Here is a 27,381-nt window from a genome sequence, read left to right on the forward strand (position 1 = left end):
CTGCTATAGATGATACAGATCCAGTCAATAGCCGTACAGCGGCTAAAAGCGGTACATTTGGTACATTTGCTTTAAAGAGAACTATCAGCAAGTTAGACAAATCTACCTTCTCATACCTCCCTATTGCGCAGGGGGCGCCGAGGATAAAGGTATGTCTCTTACCTTCATCCTCATCGCCGTTCCTGTGCACCAATTTGTTTACTCTTCAATCTGATAAGACAGTTAGGAGCACTGCCCAGCCACCTTAGCGAAAATCCGGGGACGGTTTGGACAGATTGGCGCTATAGGGGTGGGGCCATCATAGCGGACAGTGGAGTGAACAATTGTGTGCACGGGAATGGCTAACCTGCTGATGGTTCCCTTTTTTCTAGTCATGGATAATAAAACCCAATGCTTTACACTGCAGTCATAACATGGGTGTATTGAACTGATTTAGTCACTTACTGTGGCACATTATTGGGGCTGTATAGTTGATGTTGCTATTAGTTATCACCAGTAGCGAAATTAGGGGGGGGGGGGGGGGCGTCGCTCCCGGGCCCACCAAGGCTGGGGGCCCACTAGGGCTGGGCGATTGAAATTAATTTAATTTTTTTATTAAGTTCGGTCTGCGCGTTGTCAGGCACGCAAGCAGTCCTGAGAAGGGCGGTTGGGCAAGCCGGAGAGGAGTTTGTGGGGGGGGGGTGTTGCCGTTTTGGCCTGGCGGGCAAGCCGTAGAGGGGCGGGGCGCAGTACAGGCACGCTGGAGAGGGGTGAGTGGAGGAAAGATGTTGGGCGGGCAGGCTGGCTGGAGAGGGGCGGTGCAGTCCTGGCGGCCTCCAGCCACTTAACAGCGTCGCTGCTGACCTGCCCCTGCCCCTTCCGCTGAGCGTCCCGTTCTCCTCCTGGCCACACATGAAGCTCCCCGGGCTCTGGAGGAGGCCGCAGGGACTACAGGAGAAGGTGATCGCACCGCTGCAGGTCCTGGAGCTGTACAGCATGATCGGGGGTCTGCACTAAACCCCCGATCCCGCTGTACAGGTGTCGGCGGCCTCCAGCCACTTAACGGCGCCGCCGCTGACCTGCCCCCGCCCCTTCCACTGAGAGTCCCGCTCTCCTCCCGGCCAGACATGGAGCTCCCCGGTCTCTGGAGGAGGCCGCAGGGACTACAGGAGAAGGTGATCACGTCGCTGCGGGTGATAGAGCTGTACAGCGGGATCGGGGGTTTAGTGCAGACCCCCGATCCCGCTGTACAGCTCTATGACCCGCAGCGACGTGATCACCTTCCCCTGTAGTGCCTGCGGCCTCCTCCAGAGACCGGGGTGCTCCATGTCTGGCCGGGAAGAGAGCCTCCACTACTACACCCCTTATCCACTATACCTCCACTACTACACCCCTTATCCACTATACCTTCACTACTAAACCCCTCATATCAACCTGTACTACTTCTATACCCCTTATCCACTATACCTTCACTACTTAACCCCTCATATCTACCTGTACTACTACTACACCCCTTATCCACTATACCTCCACTATTAAACCCCTTATCCACTTTACCTCAACTACTATACCCCTTATGATGTTGGTCATTTCCAGCATATTGTACTCAGTATAATGTGGTCACCCAGCTTTCCCAGCATCTAATACTCAGTATGATATAGGTCACCCAGCTTTCCCAGCATCTAATACTCAGTATGATGGAGATCACACAGCTTTCCCAGCATCCTCTACATCCGGGGAGTTTGTATAGACATGAGGATGATCCTGGATCAAGGAGTCTAAAATGTTTCTGTTGCTATGGTGCTGTTTCTGGAACAAATCAGGTATGGTTCTCTTATTTTGCATAACCCCTTTAAATTTTACATGGCCATATATGTGAAAAATAGAAAGCCTTTTACATTGCTCTCAATCCCTATTCTCTATGAGTAATGTAGTAGAATATTTCCTTTATTATTCGGAAAATATTGTCGTCTGCTGAGGTTCCCTATGGGTAATCAGTCGGTTGGGGGCCCACTCAGACTTGCTCGCCCCCCCCCCCCCCCCCCCAAGACTGAACCCCTAGCTACACCCCTGGTTATCACTGATGTACTACAAGCTAGCAGTAGCACTTTCACAGGGTGCTGCGCTGGGCACTTTTAATGGCATACCTCTATCTAAAGGTATTAACTCTACTGTAACCTAATGGATAATATAACCACCAATAATTCAGGTTAATGAGAGTTATTACGGCATGTTATTGTTGATCCTGGCACTTTGTGATTCTTCAAAGTACTACTATGGTATTAATGGGTTTTTATAGAGCTTTGGCATATTACCGCTTGCTGGGCACTACTATAAAACTTGTTACAACCTTGGCATGCATCACTTGCATGGTTCAGAACGTCTGGCACTAGTACCTGTACATATGGGTGACAAACCATCACAGTACAGTGAAACCTCTTTGAGAAGACCACCCCAAAATTGCAGTGAAAAGAGGTCTTCGCTAAGTAAATTGCCACTGTGCATGGTATATGGTGGACGGAAATCACATCTGCAAGAACTTCTTTGACCTCTTTCATCTATTTACACTTAAAGCACCCTCTATCTCTCTCTCTTTAAAGAGAAGTTCTGCAGCAGCTGAGCTGTAGTATAAAGAACAATACAAAAGGGGGGAGATGAAAGTTCCAGAGCCTAGTATTAGGAGTAATGACATCATATAACCCTTCTATAAACCATCCACTGGAAACAATAACACAAGCTGATGTCAGCAAGACCATTGTCCTCAGTGACGCCTCCTGTCATTGTGACGAGTGTCATCACTCGGCATCTGAGAGGTATGACCGCATAGCGGAAGACAAGGGGTTTAGGATAGTGGAAAAAGCTATTTCCTCAATTTTTTCATGGCTGCTTCCCAAAATCCATATTCACACTAAGAATTCAGTTATTATATTATTATGGAAAGGGCCTGTTGGATATAATATATCTATAGTGGTGGAGTCCAAGTATTTCCGTGGCAATGGCTGCAAACCTTGTGTAAAGCTGAATTATCTAAATTTGATGGACGATAATTAAAAAGTAAGTGCATTCAAGCAATAAAAAAAAAAACTTATGAAATATTTACACATTATACAAATGACTGCATGGGGCTCAATCATAGAGCTGCAGGTCAAATACTTATCTCCAATGCAGAAATGAATTCGGATACTTCTGACTGTCATAGAGGTGGATGGTGTGCACCTGGTGATGACCTTTCCCTAATTCTTATAGCTGCTGTTCAAAACCAGATCACAACTGGTAGGAAATCCTGGCTAAAGTGTGTATAGTGACCGGTTATAGTGACCTAGTAATATTCTGTTCTTTCTGAACAATGCCAGCCGCAGCACTACCGTGTTATGGCATATTTTTACTGAGGGGTTTACTTTTTTTTTATTATTATTTACTTTATTGTTGCTCCATGCTGGCTATTAGCTGCAGCCCCTGACTGCTGATCAGCCAAGAGCCACCGGGTATAGTGAGGGGCTGACTCCTGAGCCCTCTCTTTACCAACCTTTAGCCTCCTATACTTTAAGGTACCCTAGAGATAGGCCCCCATACTCCCCAAGTGTGGTTGTTCCCCCTTACTGTATACATTCCCTCTCTGCAGGTAGTCTCCATACTGTATACATCTCTCGCTGTATACATCTCTCCCCTCTGTAGTTGGCCATGTACCCTCCATCTCCATCCTTCTGTTTCCACTGCAGCTTGTGTTGAGCAGGTGGGGGCGGAGCATAACAAGCCTGACACTGATTGGCTGATGCTCATCCACACATTGTCAGGGATCTGGTCAGCTGACTGTAACTAGGGCTTAATTTTGGAGTAGGGCTTATATTTTAAGCCTAGTCTAAAAATCCTGCAAAATGAAGGTAGGGTTTATTTTTTGGAGAAACACGGTAGAAGGACACTCCCATAAGCCGACTCTACAAGTTGAGGTTTACTTTAGACTAGGCTCGGCGTCCTGCAGTGAGCGAATGAGAGGGCGCGCGCGTGTCCGCTTCCTCCCATATCCACTCAAAGAAGTGACATATCACTTCTTTAAGTGGAGAGCGGCGGAAGCATGCGCACCCTCTCATTCACTCACTGCAGGACACTGAGCATGGCGGAGAGCTCCACCACGGAATCCCGCTCAGTATTTGCTCAGTATGAACTGGGCCTTAAAATGAACGTCTGTTCCCGTCCATGGTCAGTGTAAATATTACAAGATGTATTCCTTTGACTGACGTGGCAAAAGTTAACATACAAACATGTGACAATAGTTATAAAACTGAATCCTATAATTAGAGTCTTGTCATCATGTAACGTCCAAATAGATCATTAAAAAAAAAAAAAAAAAACATACATAAAAAAACAACACCAACAAACCATACGAGCCCTGCGAGCAAAAAGATAACGCAAACACTCGGATGGCAACAGCTTGAACAACAGCTTTATTACATGGGTGCAAAAAGATTATTTTAAACCATATGCCGGCAAGAAACAATCCGGGATTGCTCAGAAACATGAATATTGTACAATAGATGCCTATGATCACACCACAAACCAGGTTTTAGGATGGGGAATCCTAAAAACAACTTGGATATTGACCTTATGTAGGCTAAGCCATAAGGTTTAGTAATGATGCCTGGGCATATATGCTATGTAATTCCATGACTCCGTTGCATGCAGGCTGCCCTCTATTTTATTTATTTATTTATTTTTATTTAAAGGAAAAGCTCATCTGAAATCATATAATCCTGTTATCTACAGCATAAAACGGAAGATGGACTAATCCAAAGATTCACGTAACTAATGCAGCCACATCAGACCATGAAGCACTAGCCTATAAAACAACAACAATAACACCACAGCTACAGAAGTAGACCAGATCCTGAGCTTCTATAACACAAAAGAGGAAGACATGGAGCAACTATGACCCTTCTCCATAAGTAATACTGACACTACGTCTAGATTTTGCTTATAATGTCGCTTGTGTCAAAAAAAACAAACAAAAAAAAAAACTAAGATATATTCTTCAAGGGAATCTTAAAGGAATTGTATAATTTACATTTTTCTTTACGAATTAAAAACAGATGGTGACACTAATTCTATACATCTGTTACATACTGCTTGTTGTTTCTTTCTTTATTAATTCTGTTTTCATACATGGGGGCGGCCATCTTGCTTGAGTCGCTTTAACTGGCATTCAGAGATAAGCTTTCCAGCAGTCCCTTAGAGACTATAGAGAACAATAGTGTGGAATATTACTTATTGTGGTCGATGGATCCTGGGTTACCTGTATACTGTAATCCTGTTTGTTATGATATTGAGATGGCTGCTAAGAATTTGTATTATATTACAATACTCCAACACAGGTGAAGTGCCCAGTAACACATTAGGCTTCGTCATTTCATATACATAAACGTCAAACGTTCATGTCTACCAGTAAAGCCCAACAGCAAACCAATCCAATATACATTAATACAAGTGTCCGAATCATCCGTATATATAATCCACCCCAGTGCATGCCCAGGTGCTTCTGGGAGTTATATGAGGGTGGTGTGTTCTGCTTTGTCATCCCATATATAGCAAAGCTCCAGCCCATGTGTGAGGCAACCATGTTCTAGGCCACAGCGGTCATAGTTATAGACCCCACCATCTTCTCCATATGTTATACCCTCAGTCTCCTGTTTCAGTCCTGTATTCGTGTCCCCCCCGAGTCCTAGCCATGGATTTATTCAGTCAAGAGACCCAGGAACTGCGGAACACCAGGGGCCCAGGAACTGCGGAACACCAGGGGCCCAGGAACTGCGGAACACCAGGGGCCCAGGAACTGCGGAACACCAGGGGCCCAGGAACTGCGGAACACCAGGGGCCCAGGAACTGCGGAACACCAGGGGCCCAGGAACTGCGGAACACCAGGGGCCCAGGAACCGTTGAACACCAGGGGCCCAGGAACTGCGGCCAACTTGCATTGGTTTATCTGGGGTCTATGAGTCGGGTTGGCAGACCACTTAAAGTCAGGAGAGGGATGCTAGTGTCTCCAACATTGCACTGAGCTGAAGCCTAGCTTTGTGTTCCCCAATCTCTGGCAAAACTACAACACCCAGCATGCCACAGGCCAGGAGAACTAATTAGTAGTAATTACCAATTACCATTAGTAGTGAATACCAGTGATTACTGTGGCCCTGCAGTTGCTAAACTACAACTCTCATTACCCAAACGACCAAAACACTGACCGTCAGCAAGGATAGAAAGATGCCAAACATGCCAGATTTAAAGAACATTGTTTCCCAGTGCGATTCAGCTGTTAGGCCATTACGGGAGCCACAGGTTGGGGAACAGTGCTATAGGAGCAGGGTGCAAACCGGCCCTCTAAGGCAGGGTTTCCTAACCTGTGGCATGCTGGGAACTGTAGTTTTGCAATAACTAAAGAGCCACAGGTTGGGAAAAATTGCCTTATAAGGAACAGGGTACAAATTGGCCATCTAAGGCGGGGTTCTCCATCCTGCGGCCTGCTGGGAGTTGTAGTTTTACCACAGCTAGGGGAGCATTTTGGGAGTTGTGGTTTTAACAGGTGGGTGGACACTGCCCTACAGGTTTTCACCAACCATTTCACACATTTTGAGTTGAGTTTACATCATAATGAGAGTAGTAGTTTTGCTGGTTGTGGAGTACTAAGCTAGCTAACATTAGGGACTGCGGATATCAGAACCCACTTCTAGTGGTGAAAACAAGACCCATCTATTCATGATATATCATGCTGGGCCCATCGCATCTACATCTGTTTGTAGGGTAAATTTGACTTTATTCTTCCACTATTAAAGCCAGTGCCATCCGCCAGAATAAACTTTTACCGATACGCCACCACAAAGTCAGTGGAGTTAGATTGGAAATTTGACATTTACTCTCGGGAGACGTCTCCAAAAACTGCGGAAATCACAACAGCATAATATTTCCCTATACACATGTAGCAGAGCCGAATGTGTCATGCAACTTTCAGGCAGCCTCCTGGGGTCATGCAGTAGGGTCCTATGTAAAAAGCACAGATTGCACATTACGGTAATGCACCAGGAGATAAACTCAGCTCTGCTGCATCTAAATAATGTATGGCGCTCACTTCAGTATGACAGGTATCAACACATACTACGTTAATAATAAATGAGTTTTCTAACCACTTTTTTCTTGGATCCAGATGTAGCCGTAATGTATATATCACCAGCCTGACAGCTGTTCAGATCCGGCGAGGTGCAGAGGCAACCGGTGGCGGAATCGCAGATGCCGGCAGGCTCTCAGCTACAGGTTGACCAAGTGCTAAACCACAATATATTACAAATACAAACATGAAGCATAAGAATACAAGCGGATCCGTGGCGGTTGTAGAACCACAGGTCTCAGCAGGCCTTGCCGAGGAACTACAGGTTATAACGCTTGCAGGAATGGGCTCCAATAAAGAAGCAGCTAATATGGAACCACAACACTCAGCAAGCCCTCCCAACAGACAAAAAGCTACCGAATGCTCAAGACCATACAGAATCTATTAACCTTTTAGTTACCGGTGAGATGCACAAATGATGGCAAAGCATACCAAGTCCTTAAAGGGGGCACTTAACTGGCCGTGCCATCTGGACGGGGCCCCTGCCTGGGCTCTATAAACTATAGGGTGGTACTTACAGAGAGCTGGATCTCCCCCAGGCAGCGTGAACTTGGATAGATCAGCAGGGAAGCGTCCAGGCAGCCAGCCTCATACTGCTGGATACTGGGGCTGCAGTGGGTGGTTCCTGTGTCTGCTGTAATCCAATACTAGGCTCAGTGATGTCAGCCGTGCACTTACTCAGCCATCCACACAAAAGATCCCTCCTGCCTGCACACACAGCCCTGGGTTGTCATCGCTCTCCATCCCTGCATTTCCAGGAACCTCTCCATTGTGCTTTTTATGATTGTGATTTGGGGATTAGATGGATCCTGTGCTATTTGTATGGCCGGAGCCTTAGACAGCAGAGGAGGGATTGTACCATATGTCTCTTCTATTCTGTGTACTGACTGCCTCTGCTGTACAAGGCACATGCTAGAAGGTGGGCTCATGGTGTCCCCCCCTCCTCCCCAGTCCTCAAGGATCCAACCTCGATGAGCTCAAAAAACACTCCAATAAGTCAAAATCTGTGACATCAGCGAGGAATATTGTATAGCTGGGGAGCCTTGGCGTGACTGAGGCATCTCACTGCCAGGCCAGACCGGCTCCTGGCACCACTGGTACTCCACCGCCCAGTTGCCCACAGTGGCCCCCCCAAACCCACACACACTGATCACCCCCTTGTCCATCTCCACCCTGCTAGTCCCTGTAGATCAACCTGACTGTGCCCACCCGGTCCCCTACTGATCACCCTGACTGTGCCCTTCTCCACCCAGCTGGTTCCCACTGATCACCCAACTGAACCCATCGTGTCCCCCATTTATCACACGGACCAATTTTTGTGACTACTTCAGCCAACACACCTGCGTTCCTTGTATGAGACATTCATTTTGTTGGCACTACATGGGCCTATTTTTTGAAGTTGAACCCTATCAATGTCACCTTTACTTCTCTAAAAAGGGAACCTGTCACATCATGCTGTCCGAGCTGCATGCACTATGTTATAGAGGAGGAGCTGAGCAGAATGTGAGAACTTGTATGCATTCAAACCTCTCCTTACTCTGGGTGTAAGTGTCCAGTGGGCGGTCCTACCAGTGATTGACAGCTTTCCCTGTATGAGTGTACCTACAGAAATCACTGTCAATCACCAGGTAAGTCTCGGCCTATTCTAGTTTTAGGAGTCCAGTGGGTCAGTGACATCTATATGTACACTTATACGGGGAAAGCTGTCAATCATTGGTAAGATATACACTCACCGGCCACTTTATTAGGTACACCTGTCCAACTGCATGTTACCACTTAATTTCTAATCAGCCAATCACATGGCGGCAACTCAGTGCATTTAGGCATGTAGACATGGTCAAGACAATCTCCTGCAGTTCAAACCGATCATCAGTATGGGGAAGAAAAGTGATGCGAGTGCCTTTGAATGTGGCATGGTTGTTGGTGCCAGAAGGGCTGGTCTGAGTATTTCAGAAACTGCTGATCTACTGGGATTTTCACGCACAACCATCTCTAGGGTTTACAGAGAATGGTCCGAAAAAGAAAAAACATCCAGTGAGCGGCAGTTCTGTGGGCGGAAATGCCTTGTTGATGCCAGAGGTCAGAGGAGAATGGGCAGACTGGTTCGAGCTGATAGAAAGGCAACAGTGACTCAAATAGCCAACCGTTACAACCAAGGTAGGCAGAAGAGCATCTCTGAACGCACAGTACCTCCAACTTTGAGGCAGATAGGCTACAGCAGCAGAAGACCACACCGGGTGCCACTCCTTTCAGCTAAGAACAGGAAACTGAGGCTACAATTTGCACAAGCTCATCGAACTTGGACAGTAGAAGATTAAAAAAACGTTGCCTGGTCTGATGAGTCTCGATTTCTGCTGCGACATTCGGATGGTAGGGTCAGAATTTGGCGTCAACAACATGAAAGCATGGATCCATCCTGCCTTGTATCAACGGTTGAGGCTGGTGCTGGTGTCATGGTGTGGGGAATATTTTCTTGGCACTCTTTGGGCCCCTTGGTACCAATTGAGCATCGTTGCAACGCCACAGCCTACCTGAGTATTGTTGCTGACCATGTCCATCCCTTTATGACCACAATGTACCCAACATCTGATGGCTACTTTCAGCAGGATAATGCGCCATGTCATAAAGCTAGAATCATCTCAGACTGGTTTCTTGAACATGACAATGAGTTCACTGTACTCAAATGGCCTCCACAGTCACCAGATCTCAATCCAATAGAGCATCTTTGGGATGTGGTGGAACGGGAGATTGGCATCATGGATGTGCAGCCGACAAATCTGCGGCAACTGTGTGATGCCATCATGTCAATATGGACCAAAATCTCTGAGGAAGCTTCCAGCACCTTGTTGTATCTATGCCACGAAGAATTGAGGCAGTTCTGAAGGCAAATGGGGGTCCAACCCGTTACTAGCATGGTGTACCTAATAAAGTGGCCGGTGAGTGTATACATGAATAGATTAAACGTTCCCACTAAATTATGTATCAATCTGTTCAGCTCCTCCTGCTCTATAATATGATGACAGTAGCTCGGACAGTATGATTAAAGTGACAGACTCCCTTTAAACAGCATTAGAATACTCCGCAGCACAGAACATCACTCATCGTCTTATCTCCCATACAAATGCCCCAAACCCGGCTTCATGCAGCTCATGCCAAGCGCTAGTTTGGTACCTGGCACTGTACACCAGGTATGGTGAATTATCCTGATCAATAGTGTGGCTACTCATTCACAGTTGTTGACTCTCTGGGTGTTCTTACCCCACCTTATTTCCAAACACCAAGTTTCATTGCCGTCTAATATAGGCCTGAAATATATCAATGCAGCTAGTCACAATTGGCAGAACAGAGTTTGAGATTGTCCCAAATAGCAAAATTTAGTCTATTAATGTAACAGAGCTAATACTATTAAAGAGATTATCCAGCAAAAATCTTTTTCTTTTAAATCAACTGGTTTCAAAAAGTTATATAGATTTGTAATTTACTTCTATTTAAAAATGTCAAGTCTTCCAGTATTTATCAGCTGCTGTATGTCCTGCAGAAAATGGATGTTCTCTTCTCAGCAAATCCCCATAGAAATCCTCTCCTGCTCTGGACAGTTCCTGTCTGGGCCAGAGAGGTCAGCAGAGAGCAATGAAAGAAAACAACATTTCCTGCATGACATACAGCAGCTGATAAGTATGGAAAGACTTGAGATTTTTAAATAGAAGTTACAAATCTATAGAACTTTCTGAAACCAGTTGATTTGAAAGAAAAAGATCTTCCCTGTATAACACCTTTAAACCTAGCAGAGCTGGAGCCTATGACACATAGCAAAGCAGAGTGTAAGGGGCACATTTATTATCTGCACAAGTTTTTGCACAAAAACTAAAAAAACTCGCACATGATAAATCTGGCTAATAAAGTAGCTAACATGAAGCCAAACCCCCCCCCCCACCACCACCACCACCACCATGCCCTTCTGAGTGAAAAAAAAAATGAATAAAGGCGCAGTCAGCGTAAACTACTCAATAATAGGGCAAACACCATGATAAATGTTATCTAAAATTCTATGCCGTGCGCAAAAATTGGCCAAAATAAATGCACAAAGAGAATGATAAATGCGCCTCTAGCAAAGTCCATCAGTGTAGCAGAGCTAAGCCTGCTTAACCTAGGAAAGCTGAGGCTATCAATGTAGCAGAGCTAAGCCTGCTGCACCTAGGAAAGCTGAGGCTATCAGTGTAGCAGAGCTAAGCCTGCTTAACCTAGGAAAGCTGAGGCAACCAATGTAGCAGAGCTAAGCCTGCTGCACCTAGGAAAGCTGAGGCTATCAATGTAGCAGAGCTAAGCCTGCTTAACCTAGGAAAGCTGAGGCTATCAATGTAGCAGAGCTAATGGGCCTATTACACCGGTCGTTTAGAGGAGCAAACGAGCGCTCTCAGCGCTCGTTTGCTCCTCGTTCCCCGCTTGCTGCCGCCGCTATTCAACGCGGCTGCGGCGAGCGGGTGAGTGCGGGAGGGGGCGGCGGGGAGCTGCGAGGGGGCTGCCCGGGGGATCGCTGATCGTCCGGGCAGCCCATAGGATATAGCAGTGTCTGCTGCCAACGCTCCTATTCAACGGAGCGACGGCAGCAGATAGCTGCTATATCAGTCGCTTGTTTTTCAACATGTTGAAAAACAAGCGACTGCAACGATCAGCCGACATGAACGATGTCGGCTGATCGTTGCACTCTATTCCACGGGACGATTATCGTCCGTAGCGGCCGATATCGGCCGAATACGAACGATAATCGTTCCGTGGAATAGGGCCTTAAGCCTGCTGCACCTAGAAAAGCTGAGGCAACCAATGTAGCAGAGCTAAGCTTGCTGCACCTAGGAAAGCTGAGGCAACCAATGTAGCAGAGCTAAGCCTGCTGCACCTAGGAAAGCTGAGGCAACCAATGTAGCAGAGCTAAGCCTGCTGCACCTAGGAAAGCTGAGGCAACCAATGTAGCAGAGCTAAGCCTGCTGCACCTAGGAAAGCTGAGGTTATCAATGTATCAGAGCTAAGCCTGCTGCACCTAGGAAAGCTGAGGTTATCAATGTATCAGAGCTAAGCCTGCTGCACCTAGGAAAGCGGAGGCTATCAATGTAGCAGAGCTAAGCTTGCTGCACCTAGGAAAGCTGAGGCTATCAATGTAGCAGAGCTAAGCTTGCTGCACCTAGGAAAGCTGAGGCAACCAATGTAGCAGAGCTAAGCCTGCTGCACCTAGGAAAGCTGAGGCAACCAATGTAGCAGAGCTAAGCCTGCTGCACCTAGGAAAGCTGAGGCAACCAATGTAGCAGAGCTAAGCCTGCTGCACCTAGAAAAGCTGAGGCAACCAATGTAGCAGAGCTAAGCCTGCTGCACCTAGGAAAGCTGAGGCTACCAATGTATAAGAGCTAAGCCTGCTGCACCTAGGAAAGCTGAGGTTATCAATGTATCAGAGCTAAGCCTGCTGCACCTAGGAAAGCTGAGGCTATCAATGTATAAGAGCTAAGCCTGCTGCACCTAGGAAAGCTGAGGCTATCAATGTATAAGAGCTAAGCCTGCTGCACCTAGGAAAGCTGAGGCAACCAATGTAGCAGAGCTAAGCCTGCTGCACCTAGGAAAGCTGAGGCTACCAGTGTATCAGAGCTAAGCCTGCTGCACCTAGGAAAGCTGAGGCAACCAATGTAGCAGAGCTAAGCCTGCTGCACCTAGGAAAGCTGAGGCTACCAGTGTATCAGAGCTAAGCTTGCTGCACCTAGGAAAGCTGAGGTTATCAATGTAGCAGAACTACACATGCCACACCTGTATTTAGCAAAGTTGAGTCTGTCGTCTCACAATGTATTGGGATACAATGAGGAGTTTGGAAATATGTTTTCCTACTTTCTTCTGCTTGGATCTGTTCCCAGTTTTGTTAACAAAAATGCAAATGAAACACAGACAAAAAATAAGGCCCTAAAGCCAATGAGGTCACAGAAAGACAGCACACATGTTGTTATTCCCCATCGGAGGGGCCCCATATTGCGGTAGCCAATCAGCCATTAGCTTTGGTGAAGTTGAAGAACATGTGGTTGGTTCCCGGGGGGTTTAGGTTATTTAAACACTCATAGTTGTGACCCCCCCCCCCAGGGGTCTGCAATAAAAATCCTGACTTATTCTATTGACTGACACCAGAGCGGATTCACATGGGGACAGATGTTACACAATCCCTCATACCATGACAATGCTCTATTGAAACAGGAAGGATATTCATTTCATGCCCCTTTAAATACATGGAGCTAGCATCTATCCTGTGTATGGCCGCAGTAAAATGAGTCAGTGCTAATCCACCTGCTTCCCACACCCGCCACTAAGAGGAAGCAAGTGAGCGAAGGACGACAGCTGCCAGATTTCCTCGGGTCAGGACAAAGACCTATCAGTAAGCTCAACTACGTAAGAAACAATATCAAGTTCAACAAAACAAGGAGTTAAATATGGGGGCCAACCATAGGCTTCATGGTGCACTCTGCAAAAGTTACTTTTCTGCCCATGCCTCATTTTTTATTGCCAGTGCGCTCTTCCATAATATATATATATATATATATATATATATATATATATATATATCCCCCCCCCCCCCCACACACACACACACACACTTTTTTTTGGATGATAATTTTCTGTTTCTATCAGCAGAAAAAGACTACCTGGTCCATCTAGTCTGCCCCATTTTCTTTCCTGTTATCTTGGGATAGGCAGGTTTAAATTCTGTTACTATTGATTTACCAACCACATCTGCTGGAAGTATGTGCCAAGTATCTACTACTCTTTTAGTAAAGTAATATTTTTTTCTTATCTTGCTTCTGATCTTTCCCCCCAATAACCCCAGATTGTGACCTCTTGTTTTTGGAATCAAACATATTTAAATCCTAACAAAGTCTGTGAAACCTGCCGTCCATGTGGGCTATGTAATAAAGTATTACGCAAATGACATAAGGAACTGTATAAAATGAAAACTAATACAACTGCTAATAAAGTGCAGAATCAGAAACTACAGACCATAGGACTTAAACATTTTACTATAAAGTGGCCAACCTCTTTGTGTGTGTTGTATAAGTGTACTCAATGTATATACTGATAGCAGCTCCCCATGTACCACATAGAGGTAAAATCAGACTCCCCTCCTCCAGGCTGTGCTGTCCTGTGGCAAGTCTGTCCATAAGATGGCTGACTTGGAAGAGCATGTGACCAAGCCCTGCCCCCAGTGTCCTTCATAGGCGTATACAGGCTCAGTGGTGGACACTGGGGGGTGGGGCATGGTCACATGCTCCTCCATGTCGGCCATCTTATGGACAGACTCACCACAGAGCAGAGCAGCCCAGCCTGGAGGAGGGGAATCTGATTTTAGCTCTATGAGGTACACAGGGAGCTGCTGTCAGTATATACAGTGAGTACAGTTACTAATTCTGCACACTGAACTTTTTTACTCTGAACTTTTTTTTACTTTAAAGTGGCCAACCCCTTTAACCACACCTTTCACTTGCCTCCTTAGGGTCCAAGATTGTTTATCGTTAACCTGAAATCGTTAGTTGTTAGTTATGATTGTTAGAGGTTGCCGTAGTTGTAGCCGGTCTAAACACACCAACATGATGGAAATTGTAATTTTGCACCAGCTGAAGATCCACAGGTTGTAGAACACAGTTATAGGGTAACACTCCCAGATCATCTTGGAAACACTTGACAAACGTTAAGCATTAGGTCTCTTTCTTCCCGGGGAGATTGTGCTGCACAGCCTCTATTTATAACTCCTTGTACACCGTCAGGGTCATTTTTCAGCGTGTCACTTGTGTTTACAGCTCCTTGTTCTGGACAGTGTCTGCGGGGGCCGCATTCATTTCAGCACCAGCGTCCATCATGGTTAAAGGGTGCATGTGCATTCAGCCCAACGTAGCTGACCACCAAATGTTGATTTGATAGCTAGTTGTCATTGTAGCTGGTATTGTGAGAAAAGCTGTCCAGTATGCTAGAAAGCCGTCATACATTTCCTTTCATTTTCCATGGTGCTACCTTTGGATGACCATGTTTGCTTTCATGGTGGAGCCAACCCCCACCTGTGAGGCACCATAGAAGCAATAATACTTATAAAAAGATGTGTACAATGTGCGAGAAATACCTTCAAGTTGCAGCTTTTCAGTGTTCACTCCATACGATCAAGGAGAATACTCACACAGATGCAGACTTTTGCGTTATTTTTATTTTTCATTACACCGGTATCTCGTACAGGACTAAATCCAATGCTCACAGGCTGGCGTGTTCCAATCTCAGTCCAAACCATCCAACCTCGCGGCGGACGTTTCGGAGGACAGGCTCCTCCTTCCTCATGCGCATGAGGAAGGAGGAGCCTGTCCTCCGAAACGTCCGCCGCGAGGTTGGATGGTTTGGACTGAGATTGGAACACGCCAGCCTGTGAGCATTGGATTTAGTCCTGTACGAGATACCGGTGTAATGAAAAATAAAAATAACGCAAAAGTCTGCATCTGTGTGAGTATTCTCCTTGATCGTATGGAGTGAACACTGAAAAGCTGCAACTTGAAGGTATTTCTCGCACATTGTACACATCTTTTTATAAGTATCGTTGCTATATAACGGATTTGGTGGAATCCGCTTGATGTGCATGGACTATTATATTACTCGAGTAGTGCGGTGTTGGTTATTTATTGTCAACCATAGAAGCAATACGCATCTTTGGCCCTACTAGCTAGGCAAGCCAAGGGCTAGGACACTAGTGTAGACCAAAATAGATATTTGTTAGCTTGGTGTCACACGCCCACAGTTTTCTTTTCTCCTGTTGATAGCAGACGGCGGGAGGATCATTTGGCCATCAGTAATTGAAAGTGTATGACGGCCTTTAGGTGTACGGAGAACTTAAGCACCAACTGAGGACAGGAAACCATATGGGCTTCTAGTTATGGAGTAAGTCAATGGATAGCCATTACGATTCATATAGAAGCCTTCCTTACTGTGGGTGGTGGATTGAACCCTAGTGTTTCTACAGAAATTTAGTTGACTGACTGCTATTCGGGTCTATTCACACCTGTGTCAAGGGTCATTAAAACAATGGAACCTACTGCAAGTCAATGAGGAGCATAGATGGTATGAGGACAGTGTAAACATGGTTCCTGTCAGCATGGAGAAAACAAGTCTGTTGGTCTGGGTTCCCCTCACCTTGGGTCATTTTTGCAATTGCCATTAAAACCCTTGCTGTAGTCAGAGCCTATGCCAATACAGAGAGGACCCATTGATCCCTCTATCTTTCAGGCCGGAGAAGCAGAAAAATGGTTTGATAATTGTATTGACTTTCTCTAGCCTGAGATATTGAATGCGGTGCTGAGAAGCAGAACGTCCTGTGTGACTTGTGTGCATTAGGCTGTATTGCTTTCCATTCCCTTTTTGTGAGATTGCAAAGAAACATTTACTATGATAAACACTCAAGCCCGACTGGAGTTAAAGGGATTGGACAGGGTTAGAAAAACATGGCTGTTCATGGCACTGAAGACCCACCAAAATCAATGGGGCTAAGCTGCAATACTAGACATCACATGTGGATGGTCCTGTCAATGTTTTTGGAATGAGGCCGCCATGTTTTTCGAACCATGTACAATCCCTTTAAGTAACACATTGACCACCATCCCAGTTCACATTCATGCGAGTTTTGGAGGAGTCTTCAGTCGGGACCTCGCCATGAAGAGTTTCTTGGGCTGCCCCAATCAATGGGGTCCAGGAACATGATGCTGTTGGAAGTTAGTCACTCTGGGAGTGTAGTCCATATTGACCATTTGGAAACATTATTTAGGTCAGAAGATCTATCTAGAGTTTCCAGTTTTCTAGACATCAATAAGGACCTTCTGGTCTTTGTAGTGAACACATAGTATGGGAACCAGAATAATAATTCAGTATTCTATTAGTGGAGGACAAAGTATTTCTAATACAGTATTTCTCTAGAACCAAAAATGTTCTCTCGTTGAAAGCCGCCTTAGACAAAAGCTTCTTGTCTTGTATCTGGGGATCCGTGGGGCTTTTTAATTAGGAATTAAACTCTTCTATTTATAGAAAGTGGATAGAAGCTTTTCGATTAGCCGCACATTAGTGGTCACCGCTTGGAATAAATGTGCTGGTTCTGTTTGACTCCAGGGTGGGTTGAAATACAGTTCTGTGTATAAAAAGGTAATCTAGCCATAACATTACAACTACGTGCCTAAACCCCCTATTACAGGGGGGGACTGAGAGGAGCAAACGAGAGCTGTCAGCGCTTATTTGCTCCTCATTCCCAGTTCGCTGCCGTCGTTATTACACGAGGTGCCAGTGAGTGGGTGAGTGCAGAGGGGGCCACAGGGAACTGGGGGGGGGGGGCTGCCCAGGGGATCGCTATATCGTGCAGGCAACCCATAGCAGCAGTCTGCTGCCGCCGCTCCTATTCCTCGGCAAATCGCTGCTATACTGTATATTAGTTGTCTTTCAACATGCTGAAAGACAAACGACTGCAACGATCAGCCGACATTGTTGTGTTCTATTACACAAGACGGACGATAATCGTTTCATGTAATAGGGCCTTAAAGGGGTAGTGCGGCGGTGAACAATTATTCACAGAACACACATTACAAAGTTATACAACTTTGTAATGAATGTTATGTCTGTGAATGGCCCCCTTCCCGTGTCCCACCACCCCCACCCGTGTACCCGGAAGTGTGGTGCGCTATACATACCTGTCACGTGCTGACTCGTCTCCGATCTTCAGTCTGCGATGTTGTCTTCGGACGGCCCGGCCGAATCCCTCCGAGCGTCCTGAGTGCCGGCCGCCCTCTTCAGCAACATTAGATGCTCAGCCGCGATTGGCTGAGCACAGTTTGGCTCAGCCGCGATTGGCTGAGCACAGTTATGCTCAGCCAATCGCGGCTGAGCAGCTGATGACGTGGCAGAGGGCGGCCGGCACTCAGGATGCTCGGAGGGATTCGTCCGAAGACGACATCGCTGACTGAAGATCGGAGACGAGTCGGCACGTGACAGGTATGTATAGCGCACCACACTTCCGGGTACACGGGTGGGGGGGGGGGGGGGACACAGGGAAGGGGGCGATTCACAGACATAACATACATTACAAAGTTGTATAACTTTGTAATGTGTGTTATTCTGTAAATAATTGTTTACCGCCGCACTACCCCTTTAATATTGTGCGGATACTCCTCACACTGCTGAAGGAACTGTCCGTGACCCATTGGGACATGGCCTCCACAAGTCCTCTGAAGGTGTTCTCTGGTGTACAGCAGAATGAGGTTACCAAAAAAGCAGGACCTCTTGGCTATGGACTGTAGATACATCGGGATATTTGACCCAAAAATCTAAATTTTTAAGGTTATCTACAACAAAACAATTCAGTAATATGCACTCTATATAGATCAAGGGCTCCCAAGATCTTATAAGAAAACGTCTGTCATTGTTTGATTACATGCAGCAATAATGCAGGCTTTACGGCTTTACAACACTTACGCTCAATTTTATTAGGGTGTTACCTTCCAAATAGAGGCGTGTAAGAGATCTTTCATTGGATACTAAAGGCATTTAGGATTAAGACTTTATATGGAGTCACATTCTTGTCACATGAAAGGACTGGGGCAATAGTCATTGATGCTCAAAGCAAAATGCCCAAATTATATAAAATCTGGGCTGGGGGTGGCGGGGGTGGATGGGTTGTCCCCTCGTAGCCTGATTAGATACTATGTTAATAACAGGGACTTATGTATCTGCTTTGATGCCTGACCTCAGCCCACTTCTTCCAATAAAAAAGTGACTATGTAGATGGATACCTATACCACATGGACTACAATGTCCTGAGAGTCATGCCACCATCATCATGTCGAAGAGATGGAAAGGAGGCGATAATATAAGTATTGGAACCTCATGTCCCAGGATATAATATCAGTAGCGGGTTGATCCTTGGACTGATGACATTGTCAGCGAACTATGGTGGGAAAGTCTGTTGGAAGATTGGCAATGGTCAACAGTCAAGCATTATTTACTTAATGTTAGCATCACAGGGTCCTCTGGAGAACTTATACATTAGGAGGCATTTATGGTGGTGGAGGTGGTCCTGATTTGTCCCATTACTCCTTTGTCCCATCCTGTCTTGCATTGTGTTGAAACAATTATACTGTCCACTTTGGAGAACCGCTTATATTACTGCAAACTCCCCATGCGCCCTAGTCCTTCTGATGATCAGCTGTTAACTATGTAAAGGACTCAGATAACCATTGCGTGTCCTCATGCAGTCCCTTGAGACCAGGCCTTCTAGGTCATTTTTTCAGCAACAGTAACGTAGATGGCTTAATGAATGCCGATTGTTTAATATATCCCCAAAACACACGCCATATACCAAAACATACAATAAAAGACAGAGGTGAATACACAAATGAGTCACTGCACTAACAGCAGTCCGCCTCCTTTCTCTGGGCCATAAAGAGGGGATTTAACTTCATATGGTGATAATACATAACGGCAGCTTGTGGGGCGCTGAGAAGACAGCAGAGAGGAAAGTACTTGGGGTTGACCCCACTGTAACATAGCTGCATATTTTATTGTAAATCATAGTGGAACAAAGGACGCCTAGTCACCACACATGGCTGCAACCAGGTCTTTGAGGTCCCAGAGGTGGGACCCACATATCCTGTGGATGTATGTACCATAGATGTCCATGCAATGTCCTGGTACCCATTTCCCAGCTACTAAAAGTATACAATTATTGTTTGGCTGAGTAGTCTCTCAAAGTTTATGAATCTGTGTTTGGGGATCATGAGTTAATTTGCCTACACTCAATTTTGCTTGTCACACTGCTAATGATGCATACACTGAGGTATTGTAGATGTGCAAGGGTAACTCCTAGTGGGTCACAGGTCAAGGATGGATGGAAGTTTGGTCACATGATCTTTTCTCGTAAAGCTTCTACCAAGGTTTTGAGGGAGGTATCTCTCAATCAGGTTTAACCCTTTTTCTCAGGTTAGAATTAGTCACTGCAAACCTAAGTCTCACCCTCTCTCCCCAGAAGGCTTGACCATTCCAGTCAGTCCTGGTTTGACAAGGGGAGGAGTAGGAGGTGTAAAAGTCTACTCCTAGCTAGTATGAGTCTTGTTCTGGCTATAGTGTTGTATTATAGTTTGCTAGAACCTGTAAGAAAAGGTTTAGGCCTAGTTTGTTTCCAGTTCAGGCCTACTATGAACAAGATGACCAATACTTGTATGTATCCAAAACTAATATGCTTTTCAAAGCCATATCTAAGACAGATTTGGGTTGAGACTTCCGTGATCAAAATTTTACCCGAATCAGTCTTCAGTCTACACTGAGAGATCCTGTTACTACTTAGGAGGAAGAATTGGCATGTCAGAAGAGGATATATAGCTGTGCAAGGACACTTCTGCAAACACTTAGCTCTTTGAGCTCTGTTATACATAGTGTCTAGTGGCTTCCTCCAGTCTTCAGCATATGCCCTGCCCCTGTAAGTATGCACACCACCCTCTCTAACTAACCTAATTGCAATGTATATATCTCTACTAACAATACTAAAGTGCTTAAAGCTTATTCAGAGATTTTTATTCAACACGACTTAAACAGGGAACTATGACCAAATTCAATCTATCCTTAGAACTGTAACTATATAACCCTGTGCTGTATGAAAAGGTATCTTGTTTGCAAGCTACCAGAGTGTCTGGACTGTTTATCTGCACACAAGATCACAGGTACGCCACAAGATACCACACTGCTGGGGTCAACTTTTCTTTCTTTGCAGACTCCAGTTAACAAAAGCTTCCTATTCCACAGTTGGGAGGGGATCTACGAGGTCAGACAACTACAAAGCCACATGTGGCATCATCACAGACTATGCTCAAGGGACGACTACCCTGGACTACTTCACTGATCCTCTTTAGGGGTTTTACATCCAGATGAGAATACCAATTTAAGATTAGGAAGAAAATGCCATACAGAATACATGCAGGAGGTGATTCTGTGTGAAGTAACACGGACTAGAAAGCGTCTCCTGTGAATGTAACAGGATCTGGAGCATCAATTGAAAGGCTCATCACACTTATGTTCCTGTTAATGTTTTCTTCTATCATGTAACATTCAAGATATTGTGCCACTATGTGTGAAAATAACTGCTATGTACCTGTGTCTTCAGAACTGCGTGAAATGTTGTCTGAATTAAATTATTCAACACATTTTTTTAAAGAAACTAAACACGATGGGACGGATCTGAGCCCCATGCTACATACATCTTGCTAGTTGAAGTATACATGTTAATGTCTACTGCTTTATGGAAAAACATGCGCAAAGTCTCCCTTGCCAGATCCATCATCATGATAGGAGGCCTCAACATACAGTCTCCAGGGACGATGAATGGACTGTCCATACATAGCAATATAACATGTGACATACTCAAGGTCTACGGTGTCAAGGGTCAGAGAACCTAATAACTATAACTTGATTGTATTGTCCAAGGTCTCCAACATGAGGTCTTCCTACCACATGTACCGATCCTCGTCTGGATTGTTCCCGATTAGTCCCCATATAAAGGCCGTCCCTTGAACATCCACACAGCACATAGACAGAATGAGGATATGAACAATGTAATGTGACAAGCCTCCTCCGGGGGAGCGGAGAGATATAATAAAGGTCTCTGTTAGTACACAACATGTCAATGACACCTCACATCAAAGACACGGAGCTGTACATAAAACCATGGGAGAATATCAGCAAACAACAACATGGCGATAACGCTTAAAGAGACACGAGAGCAAAGGATGCAGATTGCAGAGCAGTTAATGTGAGCCCTGCTTTTACTTTCTGGAGTTCCGAGACATGGCTGATCTGTAACCTCTGAAATACAGGATTTGTAGGAGGTATAAAAAAATAAAAAACATCACTCTTGTCCGCAGGCTGTTTTTGGAATTGCAGCTCAGCCATTCGAAACTGGGTGTTCTTCTCCCTATAGGATGTGTAACTAGACAGTGTGGCACTGTCAGCAGGAATACAACAGTGTTGTGGCCCTACGGAACAGCTTAATATAGTAGGTCTCTATTTACAGGATGTATCTCACACTCCAAAGGCCTGTGACTTAAAGGGAACCAATCACGGTAAAAACAGCATTGACGTTTTTAGCATAATTGGTTACCTTTAATAGACAGGCCAAAACGCGTTGCCAATAAATACTATATCGAGTCACGCCAGTGTGCAAGCCTTTGACTGCTACCGTGCCTTCACTTTGGATGTCCACCTGCGCTGATCCTCCTGTGGGGTTTTTCCTGGTCCTGGTGATCCTTTGTGGGTCACATCTCTACACGCTCCATAGATGACATACAAGGATGGAGAAGATAAGGAATACGCAACTTTTTTGTATCTAAGTGCCACAATGTGAAATCACATCACTCCCAAGAGCTGCAACAGAGAATATAGCAGTATTTCCATCTCAGACATTTATAGAACATTGACAGTATTCACTATACATATGGGGGGGGGGGGGGGGCTACAAAAGTGCATCACAGGCCACATTTAATGCCCTAGGCCACAGGTTGGGCACTCTTGCTGCAGGCCATTGGAATGTGTAAAAATATTGTCTGACTATTAGTAAACAAAATATAGGTCCAAAGGTCCCAAAAATGTGAGCACAAAAAAGTGCACTGACTACAGTCTCCCTGCAAACGTAGAACAACCATATGACAAGGCCTTAGGAGACACCCGTGCAGTCGTGGGGCCTGGGAAAGAATCTTCACTGTGCCTATATTAGGAAGTATGAGCGACACGTTATCTTCACTTCAGATCCCTCAAGTTTCAATATTCTAATTAAATGGCAGATAAAAGGCTTTAAAGCTACATCTGGGCCCTTTAAGAAGCGTCTTGCAGTTGCAGTTTACTTATCAGAGCAGATAATAGGCGGCACTTGACTATTTATAGATCTGTTTGGAAGAATTCCCCCACAGGCTGAATGCCTTTCCAAGACATGGGCCCCAGTCACGGGCAGCCAAGCTTCTCATCCACACTGACCATGCAGATATTGCAGAAGTAGCCACATTGTTTCAAGGGTATCTGGCACCTAAGGCAAAGCTCTCACCCTGTCTGACAGCTATACATGTCTCTATAGATTGCACAACATGACGCCCCCCACCACCACCACTCTGCATATCACGATCAATACGTTATTATCCTAGGATTATGACTCCCTTCTATGCACCCCTATTACATCAGTATTATGGCCCTCTGATATAGGATATATAGAGCCCCTCTATTCTAGGATCATGACTCCCTCCTTTATACCCCTATTTCATCAGTTTCATGGCCCTCTGATATAGGACTATTACAGCCCCTCTAGCTCAGGATTATGCCCTCTCCCCTAAATATCACTATTGCAAGCCCTGTTATATCAGGGAGGGCTCATAATTGCAATATATTCACAGTCATAACAATATAATAGAAGGGGGCAGGATCCTGGTACATTTGTATTAGGACCCCATATGTCATAATATGGGGGACAGGCTCATAATCTTGATATACAGTAACAGGGGTCATAATAAAGATATAATGGGGAAGCAGGATCCTGTTTGCTATTAAGCAGGATAATATTGCTATTAAGATCTAACAGGATCCTGCACTCCCATTATATCAGGATTATGAGCCCTCCCCCCTATATTATGGCTGGACATAATATTGATATCCGGGTTCCTAAACCATATACTGTATATGGCCCCTCAATATATAGGAGAGGAGGGCTCCAATCCTGATATATCAGCAGTCAGATAAGTGATATAGTGAATCATAAGTAGTTATATAAGGAATCATAACCCTGATATGAATGTATATGTCTTATTATAACAGGATTAGGACCCTATCACTATTACGCCCCACCTAAAACACATAACGCTCATAGAATGACTCATATATACATATTATAATAAGGATTACAATCCCCATTAGTTATGTCCTTCGTTATATTGGGATTATCACCCCCATCAGGATTAGAACCTGTTTATATGAGGACTAGACAGGATTATTTTGAGATTACTGGTCCTGTGTGTCCTGTAAAATGAGGTTCTTCACCTTCCGCCTTCGTAAAAATGTTTGCCAGTGTTTGCATTTTCGTCAAATACCAGTTTGCATAACAAAGCAGTGGATGGGTCAGGTGTCCGGGATGCGAGGACATTGTGTAACAGATTATTGGTTTTAATTATCGCAGCATCCAGCCATACATGAGCGGCAGTACCAATCGCATTCTTCTTAGGAAAAGCCTTGAAACGTTATTAACATCAGCTTAGGAAAACAAATGTGGCACCATAAGGGGTAGTGTTTTTAGCTGCAGGTGGTCTTTCATGGTATATAAAAGCTGCATAGAATATGGACCTTTCATCATTGCTCATTATTTGATATATTATGTATATGGTGTGGCCTTGCTGTGACTACTGAAAAAGCACAGTATGATGTAGCATGGTGTGATGTTCTTGTGACTATTAGAAAAGCACAGTTTGGACCTGTTACTGCCTGTAGTGTATTGAAAAGGTAACCAGACCAGGCTTCGGGCTGCTTATTACACTGCTTGAGAAGGACAGAATGGCCTTGCTGTGACTACTGGAGAAGCTCGGAGGGGCCTTGCTGTGACTACTGAAGAAGCTCGGAGGGGCCTTGCTGTGACTACTGGAGAAGCTCGGAGGGGCCTTGCTGTGACTACTGGAGAAGCTCGGAGGGGCCTTGCTGTGACTACTGGAGAAGCTCGGAGGGGCCTTGCTGTGACTACTGGAGAAGCTCGGAGGGGCCTTGCTGTGACTACTGGAGAAGCTCGGAGGGGCCTTGCTGTGACTACTGGAGAAGCTCGGAGGGGCCTTGCTGTGACTACTGGAGAAGCTCGGAGGGGCCTTGCTGTGACTACTGGAGAAGCTCGGAGGGGCCTTGCTGTGACTACTGGAGAAGCTCGGAGGGGCCTTGCTGTGACTACTGAAGAAGCTCGGAGGGGCCTTGCTGTGACTACTGAAGAAGCTCGGAGGGGCCTTGCTGTGACTACTGGAGAAGCTCGGAGGGGCCTTGCTGTGACTACTGGAGAAGCTCGGAGGGGCCTTGCTGTGACTACTGAAGAAGCTCGGAGGTGCCTTGCTGTGACTACTGGAGAAGCTCGGAGGGGCCATGCTGTGACTACTGGAGAAGCTCGGAGGGGCCTTGCTGTGACTACTGGAGAAGCTCGGAGGGGCCTTGCTGTGACTACTGGAGAAGCTCGGAGGGGCCTTGCTGTGACTACTGAAGAAGCTCGGAGGGGCCTTGCTGTGACTACTGGAGAAGCTTGGAGGGGCCATGCTGTGACTACTGAAGAAGCTCGGAGGGGCCTTGCTGTGACTACTGAAGAAGCTTGGAGGGGCCATGCTGTGAGTACTGAAGAAGCTCGGAGGGTCCTTGCTGTGAGTACTGGAGAAGCTTGGAGGGGCCATGCTGTGAGTACTGGAGAAGCTTGGAGGGGCCTTGCTGTGACAACTGAAGAAGCTCGGAGGGGCCTTGCTGTGAGTACTGGAGATGCCTGGAGCTTACTCAATGTGACTTTTAAAGAAGTTGGTTGGGACCCCTGCTGTGACTACTGCAGGGGGAGGGGCAGTGTTGTGAGTCAGGGATCAAATGAGGAGCAGGAAAATGCCCAATCCTCGACTGATCGCATGTTTTGTTCCTGTTACAATATATAGATATTGGTCACACATTTCCCTGTGTAGACAGAGGATGGGCCGTCACCAACAAAACATTTAAACAGCTGCAGAAGACGACACAGGGATAGTTTGTGCGGCCTGGCAGCGTGACTGATCGTGCCTCCTGAAGGCACCACTGGTTGGCACTCATTTGCTTCTGTAGACAGCCCAATATGGACCCTATCTAATAGGAGGCAAGACCAGAACTGCCGCTCTCATACATTTTTACACAAGATTCACTTTCATGTTGTCTGAACCATGAATAATCAAGGGAGGCCCTAATGGCTTCTCACCATCCCACCAGCCTCGATTGATAGATGTCTTCCCATTCCAAGACTGGAGCGTGAGACAGAAGCAGAAGAGGGACCGCCCCAATGACTCGAGGTTCAGGCAGCATGAAAGTAGTGACAGTTCTCTTTACATTAGAGCAAAACAACCACCTTCTTTTAGCATTTCCTTCCTCTTTCCTACTTTATGCCTAGGAGGGAATAAAAGCCCAAATTATACACAAGGAGGAGTGCAATGTATAAGACCACTGGTTATGGTAGACCGCGTTCTTTTATGGAAAGTACACAAGGAAACCACAATTATTTTACACGTAAGTATGCAAAAACATGTATATCTTTGTGGGTATAGTTGGAAAAACCATCAGGTGCTATATATAGTCTTCACCGCCACCGGCGTCATCACTAGAGGATGTTGGAGAAATTATGGAAATGAGAACTACAAAATGAGACCAAAATAAACAAAACTTTTCAACAATGGTCCCTCAGCAAACTAGAATGTTTTTTCTCACCCACCGTAATGAAATAGATGGGTTTCACAGGAGCAGATCATAAAACTTACTATAATCTATCAGGTATGGCTTCTAAAAAATATATTGTCTCGGTCCGCTTCCTCATCTCTAGGTTTTAAGCAGGCTTATATATACTTATTCTTATATATACATGCACTCTGCATGGAGAATGCATGTACTCTGAAAAGGAGACGGAAGAAAGCGATGACTGGTACGTTCCTGAGAACAAATGGATCAGACATGTCAAAATGTATATATATGGCCAGCTTTCCATTGACTGAGACCTGACTATCAATTGCAGAATGCCCTGTAGTTTTTTAGGCATCAATTACTTTTTGCAAAATCACATGCTCCTCAGCCAACAGGGATCACATGAGCAGGGGGCGCTAAACTGCATTAGGAATGTCTCCAACGCATTACAAAACTAATAAGATTATGATATCAGCCTGCTCTAGATCACTGATATCCGATTTATCATGGATTCCAAGATGTAAACCAAACAGCCAAGCCCTGGATCCCTTTGTGCTGGCCCTTTAAGCCTCAGCGTTATACGATACTTCTATCCTTAGCTGAACTCCTCTGTAAATTAATAAATCTATAGCGTCAAATTCATCCCATCAGCCTGAAAGAGGAACTTGTCCAAGAAACTCCATCCTGTTGCTAGAAAAGTGAGCTCCCAGCGGCGTCCCCTGCGTGCACAGAATGGCGATTATCATCTCTCAGACGTGACATGTTAGGGAAGG

General features: G+C 45.5%; 1 protein-coding gene across 3 annotated transcripts in view; it reads right to left on the reverse strand.

The window, feature by feature from the left end:
• The window catches only part of PKIG (cAMP-dependent protein kinase inhibitor gamma), a 389,802-nt gene that overhangs the window by 27,721 nt on the left and 334,700 nt on the right, over positions 1 to 27,381 (reverse strand). The window contains exon 1 of one of the 3 annotated variants that reach the window (XM_069953874.1): positions 7,645 to 7,959. The exons of the other annotated variants lie outside the window; for them this stretch is intronic. The gene's annotated coding sequence lies outside the window, so the exon portion shown is untranslated. Of the gene's footprint in view, positions 1 to 7,644; positions 7,960 to 27,381 lie in introns of those variants that run through there. 3 annotated transcript variants of the gene reach the window in all.

This window comes from Dendropsophus ebraccatus, chromosome 14 (assembly GCF_027789765.1).
Source record: "Dendropsophus ebraccatus isolate aDenEbr1 chromosome 14, aDenEbr1.pat, whole genome shotgun sequence".
Classification (NCBI taxonomy): domain Eukaryota; kingdom Metazoa; phylum Chordata; class Amphibia; order Anura; family Hylidae; genus Dendropsophus; species Dendropsophus ebraccatus.